The sequence below is a fragment of the Arachis duranensis genome, chromosome 1 (genome assembly GCF_000817695.3).
Source record: "Arachis duranensis cultivar V14167 chromosome 1, aradu.V14167.gnm2.J7QH, whole genome shotgun sequence".
Classification (NCBI taxonomy): domain Eukaryota; kingdom Viridiplantae; phylum Streptophyta; class Magnoliopsida; order Fabales; family Fabaceae; genus Arachis; species Arachis duranensis.
In genome coordinates, this window is record NC_029772.3 from 27,285,449 (window position 1) to 27,293,579 (window position 8,131).

The window sequence follows — 8,131 nt, forward strand, 5'->3', positions numbered from 1 at the left end:
TATATAATAATATCCACATCATCTCCCTTTCTCCATCATGGACCTATGTGGAATTGAGCAGTCCAAAAGGACTCTGGGGTCATATGCTAACCCCATTACAGCTGCATATAGGAGTAGTATCTGTATACCTCCCATTAAAGCAAGCAGCTTTGAGCTAAATCCTCAACTCATTATCATGGTGCAGCAAAATTGCCAGTATTTCGGTCTTCCACAGGAATAACCTACTGAGTTTCTGGCACAGTTCTTACAAATTGCTGACACAGTACATGATAAAGAAGTGGATCAGGATGTCTACAGATTGTTACTATTTCCATTTGCTGTAAAAGATCAAGCTAAGAGGTGGTTGAATAACCAACCCACAGCAAGCATAAAAACATGAAGACAGCTATCAGACAAATTCCTGAATCAATTTTATCCTCCAACAAGGATGACACAACTAAGGCTGGACATCCAAGGCTTTAAACAAGAGGATAATAAATCCCTTTATAATGCCTGGGAGAGGTATAGAGGTATGCTAAGGAAATGCCCCTCTGAAATATTTTCAGAGTGGGTACAGTTAGACATCTTCTATTATGGGCTTACAGAAAAAGCTCAGATGTCTTTAGACCACTCAGTTGGTGGATCTATACACATGAGGAAGACGATTGAAGAGGCTCAAGAGCTCATAGATACGGTTGCTAGAAATCAACATCTATACTCAAGCAGTGAGTCCCCTATAAAAAAAGAAGCCATGGCAGTAACTACTGAACCTAACCCTCAAGAACAGATGGTTGAGCTTAATCAGCAATTACTCCTGATGACAAAACAGTTAGCAGAATTAAAAGAGATGCTCCAAGAAACTAAAATTGCTAACAAGAATATAGAACCACAGTTGAATCAGACAAAATAGCAGCTATTTAAACAGATAACAGAAGAATGCCAAGCAGTTCAACTAAAGAGTGGGAAGACATTGAATAATTCAGCTCAAAGTGGCAAAAATCCAAGAAAGGAACAACTGACAGAGGATGACCAAACCACTACCCAAAATCCCTCTGAGGACAGTAAGAGCCCAGAGAGGAATACTTCTGGCGTTCAAACGCCAGAAAAAAGGTAAAAGTTGGCGTTAAACGCCTATTCCTTGCCCAATTCTGGCGTTCAAACGCCAGAAAAGGGTGGAAACCTGGCGTTAAACGCCCATCCTACACCCAGTCTTGGCGTTCAAACGCCAATGAAGAATCAGACACCTGAGAGTGCTGATAGTAACCCCTCTAAGAAGGCTTCTCCAACCACCTCTGTAGGGAATAAACCTGCAGCAACCAAAGTTGAAGAATATAAAGCCAAGATGCCTTATCCTCAGAAACTCCGCCAAGTGGAACAGGATAAGCAATTTGCCCGCTTTGCAGACTATCACAGGTCTCTTGAAATAAAGATTCCGTTTGCAGAGGCACTTGAGCAAATACCATCTTATGTTAAGTTCATGAAAGAGATCTTAAGTCATAAGAAGGATTGAAGAGAAACTGAAAAGGTTTTTCTCATTGAAGAATGTAGTGCAGTCATTCTAAAAAGCTTACCAGAGAAGCTTCAAGATCCAGGAAGCTTTGTGATACCATGCACATTAGAAGGTGCTTGTACCAAGACAGCCCTATGTGACCTTGGGGCAAGTATCAACCTAATACCTGCATCCACTATCAGAAAGCTTGGGTTGACTGAAGAATTCAAACCAACCCGGATATGTCTCCAACTTGCTGATGGCTCCATTAAATATTCATCAGGCATAATTGAGGACATGATTGTCAAGGTTGGGCTATTTGTCTTTCCAACTGACTTTGTAGTGCTGGAAATAGAGGAGCACAAGAGTGCAACTCTCATCCTAGGAAGACCCTTCCTAGCAACTGGACGAACTCTCATTGATGTACAAAAAGGGGAAGTGACCCTAAGAGTCAATGAGGATGAGTTCAAGTTGAATGCTGTCAAAGCTATGCAGCATCCAGACACATCAAATGACTACATTAGCGCTGATATTATTGACTCTTTGGTGGAAGAGATCAATATGACTGAGAGTCTCGAATTAGAGCTAGAGGATATCTTTAAGGATGTTCAGCCTGACCTGGAGGAACCAAAGGAAATAAAAGAACCTCTGAAAATTCCTCAGGAAGAGGATAAGCCTCCTAAACACGAGCTCAAGCCACTACCACCATCCCTGAAGTATGCATTTCTGGGAGAAGGTGATACTTTTCCAGTGATCATAAGCTCTGCTTTAAATTCACAGGAAGAGGAAGCACTAATTCAAGTGCTAAGGACACACAAGACAACTCTTAGGTGGTCCATAAGTGATCTTAAGGGCATTAGCCCAGCAAGATGCATGCACAAGATCCTATTAGAAGATAATGCCAAGCCAGTGGTTCAACCATAGAGGCGGCTAAATCCAGCCATGAAGGAGGTGGTGCAGAAAGAGGTCACTAAGTTACTAGAGGCTGGGATTATTTATCCCATTTCTGATAGCCCTTGGGTGAGCCCTGTCCAAGTTGTCCCCAAGAAGGGAGGCATGACAGTGGTTCATAATGAAAAGAATGAACTGGTTCCTACAAGAATAGTTACAGGGTGGCGTATGTGTATTGACTACAGAAGGCTCAATACAGCCACCAAAAAGGATCATTTTCCTTTACCATTCATAGACCAAATGCTAGAAAGGCTAGCGGGTCATGATTATTACTGCTTTTTGGATGGTTATTCAGGCTATAATCAAATTGCAGTGGACCCTTAAGATCAAGAGAAAACAGCATTCACCTGTCCTTCTAGCGTGTTTGCTTACAGAAGAATGCCTTTTGGCCTATGCAATGCACCTGCAACCTTTCAGAGGTGCATTCTCTCCATCTTCTCTGATATGGTAGAGAAGTTCCTGGAAGTCTTCATGGATGACTTCTCAGTATTTGGAGACTCATTCAGCTCCTGTCTTGATCATGTAGCACTTGTTCTAAAAAGGTGCCAAGAGACTAACCTAATCTTAAACTAGGAGAAATGTCACTTTATGGTGACTGAAGGAATTGTCCTTGGGCACAAAATTTCAAGCAAGGGAATAGAGGTGGATCAAGCAAAGGTAGAGGTAATTGAAAAATTACCACCACCTGCCAATGTTAAGGCAATCAGAAGCTTTCTGGGGCATGCAGGATTCTACAAAAGGTTTATAAAGAATTTTCAAAAATTGCAAAACCTTTAAGCAACCTGCTAGCTGCTGACACACCATTTGTGTTTGACACACAGTGTCTGCAGGCGTTTGAGACCCTGAAAGCCAAGCTGGTCACAGCACCAGTCATCTCTGCACCAGACTGGACATTACCATTCGAACTAATGTATGATGCCAGTGACCATGCCATTGGTGCAGTGTTGGGACAGAGGCACAACAAGCTTCTGCACGTCATTTATTATGGTAGACGTGTTCTAAATAACGCACAGAAGAATTACACAACCACAGAAAAAGAGTTACTTGCAGTGGTTTATGCCATTGAAAAGTTTAGATCCTATTTAGTAGGGTCAAAGTGATTGTGTACACTGACCATGCTGCTCTTAAATATTTACTCACAAAGCAGGATTCAAAACCTAGGCTCATAAGATGGGTGTTGCTTATGCAAGAGGTTGATATAGAAATAAGAGACAGAAAAGGAACAGAGAATCAGGTAGCTGATCACTTGTCCTGGATAGAACCAGTAGCTGGGGCGTCCCTCCCCTCTACTGATATCTCTGAGACCTTTCACAAGATACTGCAACTCTTTGCCATTCAAGAAGAACCATGGTTTGCAGATATTGCAAACTATAAAGCTGTGAGATTCATACCCCAAGAGTACAGCAGGGTGCAAAGAAAAAAATTAATTTCAGATGCCAAGTACTACTTATGGGATGAGCCATATCTCTTTAAGAGATGTGCAGACAGAATGATCCGCAGATGTGTACCTAGAGAGGAAGCACAAAGGATCATATGGCATTGCCATGGATCACAGTATGGGGGACATTTCGGAAGTGAGCGAACAGCCACTAAAGTCCTCCAATGCGGCTTCTACTGGCCTACACTATATAGGGATGCCCGAGAGTTTGTGCGTAACTGTGACAGTTGCCAAAGAGCTGGTAACTTGCCTCATGGTTATGCCACGCCTCAACAAGGGATCTTAGAGATTGAATTGTTTGATGTATGGGGTATTGACTTCTTGGGTCCCTTCCCACCATCATACTCCAACACTTATATTCTGATGGCAGTAGATTATGTATCTAAATGGGTAGAAGCAATTGCCACACCCAATAATGATACCAAAACAGTGCTGAAATTCCTCTAGAAACACATCTTCAGCAGGTTTGGTGTTCCCAGAGTACTAATCAGTGATGGGGGCACTCATTTCTGCAATAAACAGCTGTACTCTGCTCTGGTCCGATATGGAATTAGCCACAAAGTATCAACTCCGTATCATCCACAGACAAATGGGCAAGCTGAAGTCTCTAATAGAGAGCTAAAAAGAATCCTGGAGTGAACTGTAATTGCTCGTAGAAAGGATTGGGCAAAGAGCTTGGATGATGCTCTGTGGGCATACAGAACAGCATTCAAGACTCCTATAGGAACCTCTCCATACCAACTTGTGTATAGCAAGGCATGTCATCTGCCCGTGGAACTGGAACATAAAGCCTACTGGGCAACCAGATTCCTAAATCTGGATGCTAAGTTAGCCGGTGAAAAAAGATTGCTCCAGCTAAATGAGCTAGAGGAATTCAGACTCAGTGCCTTTGAAAATGCAAAAATTTACAAGGAAAAGGCAAAAAAGTGGCATGACAAGAAGTTGTCATCCAGAGTCTTTGAGCCAGGACAAAAAGCTCTGCTCTTCAACTCTAGGCTCAGACTATTCCCAGGAAAACTGAAATCCCGGTGGCGGGGTCCTTATGTGATTACAACAATTTTGAGCAAGAATGCTCAAAACTGAGGCTTGAATGAGTCTCAGTAAAGGTCCAGCTAAAGACAATAAAGAAGCGCTTGCTGGGAGGCAACCCAGTCATTAGCAGGTTATTTGTTTTGTTTAATAAAAGTTTGATATAAATTCTTCAAGGTTGATTATTGAAATTGAAGGAATTCACAGAGTTACAGAAGGATTCAGCGAAATAAGCAGAGAAAAGGAGCTTGCTGGCAAGAAAACATCAATAAAGGGCATTCTGGGCGTTAAACGCCAGAATGGATACAATTCTGGGCGTTTAACGCCAGTAAAGGCACCATTCTGGGCGTTAAACGCCAAAATGGGCACCATTCTGGGCGTTAAACGCCAAAATGGGCACCATTCTGGGCGTTTAACGCCAGAATTGTAGCATCCTGGGCGTTCAGCAAAACGCCCAGTGATAAAGGGGTTTCTGGCATTTAACGCCAGCCAGGGTGCCTGGCTGGGCGTTAAACGCCCATAATGGCCACCAATTGGGCATTAAACGCCAGAATGGATACCATTCTGGGCGTTTAACGCCAGAAAGGCAGGGGAAGGAGATTTTCCACTTCAAATTTTTTTACACTTTCATGTTTTGACCCATAATTTTCTACATAAACATGTTACAAATTTTCATCATTCACCCTCAATTTTCAAAAATCCAACAATTTTCTAAATTATTTCTCAAATCTCTTTCAAATCCTTTCCAAATCTTCTTCAAAAACTCTAGTATTTTCTCAAATCCTTTCCATATCTTCTCAAATCTCTTTCAAAACTTTCGAAATCCCTCCTCCCTTATAAATACACATTCGGCCATCCTCCTCTCTTCACCATTCGAATTTGCTTCTCCTCCTCTCTATCCTCTTTCCTTTCATTTGCTTGAGGACAAGCAAACCTCTAAGTTTGGTGTGCTTTTCCGTAATCACTAAGCTAAGGCTCATCAAGACCATGGCTCCCAAAGGAAAACAAACCAATTCAAGAGGCAAGAAAGAGAATACTCCAAAGAATCCTTGGAGTCAAGAGAGGTTCTTAACTAAAGAACATGCAGACCATTACCACAAAATAATGGGTCTAAGGTCAGTGATCCCGGAAGTTAAATTCAATTTGAAAGAAGACGAATATCCGGAGAACCAAGAGAAAATTCGAAATAGAGGATGGAAAATTTTAACCAATCCTGAGACAAAGGTTGGAAGAAACATGGTTCAGGAATTCTACTCAAATCTGTGGCTGACAGATAAGCAGAGAATGACTGGAACTGCTTTTCATACCTACAGAACCATGGTCAGAGGGAGAATTATTTACTTCTATCTCGACAAAATAAGAGAGGTCTTTAATTTGCCTCAACTACAAGATGATCCTGAATCCTTTAATAGGAGAATGGTGAGAGTAGATAAGGGGTTGGATCAAGTTCTAGAGGATGTATGCCTCCCTGGAACTAAGTGGATGACCAATTCAAAAGGTGTCCCAAACCAACTCAAGAGGCGAGATCTCAAACCAGTTGCAAGAGGTTGGTTAGACTTCATTGGGCGTTCTATTTTGCCCACTAGTAACCATTCTGAGGTCACTATCAAGAGAGCAGTGATGATTCATTGTATTATGATGGGAAAAGAAGTGGAGGTTCATCATCTGATTGCTTGTGAGATTTACACAATTGCTAACAAGAACTCCACTGAAGCCAAACTGGCTTACCCAAGCTTAATCTCTTTGCTATGTAAAGATGCTGGGGTGAGGATGGGAGTAGATAAATTCATCCCAATTGAACATCCAATCACCAAGAAGTCAATGGAAGGACAAATGCAAGATAACTCTATCAAAAGGAGGGCGCAGGAGTTGCTCCCGGAACTTCCTGAAATTGACTACTGGGCCCGCCTAGAAGCATCTGTTGCCAAACTGCAAGAAGCTATGAAACAACTTAAGGAAGAACAGCAGAATCAAAACTACATGCTCTGCAAATTGCTGAAGGAACAAGAGAAGCATGGGCGTGAGCTACAGGAGCTGAAGCGCCAGAAGCTCTCCCTTGAAGGGTCAAACACCCCACAAGTTGAGGGAGCATCCACTTCTCAAAATCAAGGTTGTTGAGTCCTAACTCTGTGATAACCTCTATCATTAGGAATCAATTTTAGAGTCATTTAAATTTCTGTTTTTAATTTTTTTTTATTAGTCTTCTCTTATAATTATCTTTGAGTCTTGTTCTTATTCCATGATTAATAAAATTTAAAGTTCATGACTTAAAGCTATAAATGTCCTATGAATCCATCACTTCTCTTAAAATGAAAAATGCTTTAATCACAAAAGAACAAGAAGTACAGGATTTCAAATTCATCTTTGAAACTAGTTGAATTAGTTTGATGTGGTGACAATACTTTTTGTTTTCTGAATGAATGCTTGAACCGTGCATATGTCTTTTGAATTTGTTGTTTTAAGAATGTTAAAATTGTTGGCTCTTGAAAGAATGATGGAAAAGGAGAACTGTTATTGAGGATCTAAAAAATCATCAAATTGATTCTTGAAGCAAGAAAAAGCAGTGAATACAAAAAAAAAGCAGGAAAAGCCAATATCCCTTTAAACCAAAAGGCAAGGGTAAAAATAAAAAGTGATCCAAGGCAAAAAGAATGTACTTAAGAACCCTGGACACCTCTAATTGGGGACTCTAGCAAAGCTGAGTCACAATCCAAAAAGGTTCACCCATTTATGTGTCTGTGGCATATATGTATCCGGTGAAAATACTGGAAAACAGAGTGCTTTGGGCCACGGCCAAGACTCATGAAGTAGCTATGTTCAAGAATCAAAATACTTAACTAGTAGAATCAATAACACTATCTGGATTCGGAGTTCCTATAGAAGCCAATCATTCTGAACTCCAAAGGATAAAGTGAGATGCCAAAACTGTTCAGAGGCAAATAGCTACTAGTCCCGCTCATCTAATTGGAGCTAAGTTTCATTGATATTTTGGAGTCTATAGTATATTCTCTTTTTTTTATCCTATTTGATCTTCAGTTGCTTGGGGACAAGCAACAATTTAAGTTTGGTGTTGTGATGAGTGGATAATTTATACGCTTTTTGGCATTGTTTTTAGTATGTTTTTAGTATGTTTTAATTAGTTTTTATTATATTTTTATTAGTTTTTATTTAAAATACACTTTTCTAGACTTTACTATGAGTTTGTGTGTTTTTCTGTGATTTCAGGTATTTTCTGGCTGAAATTG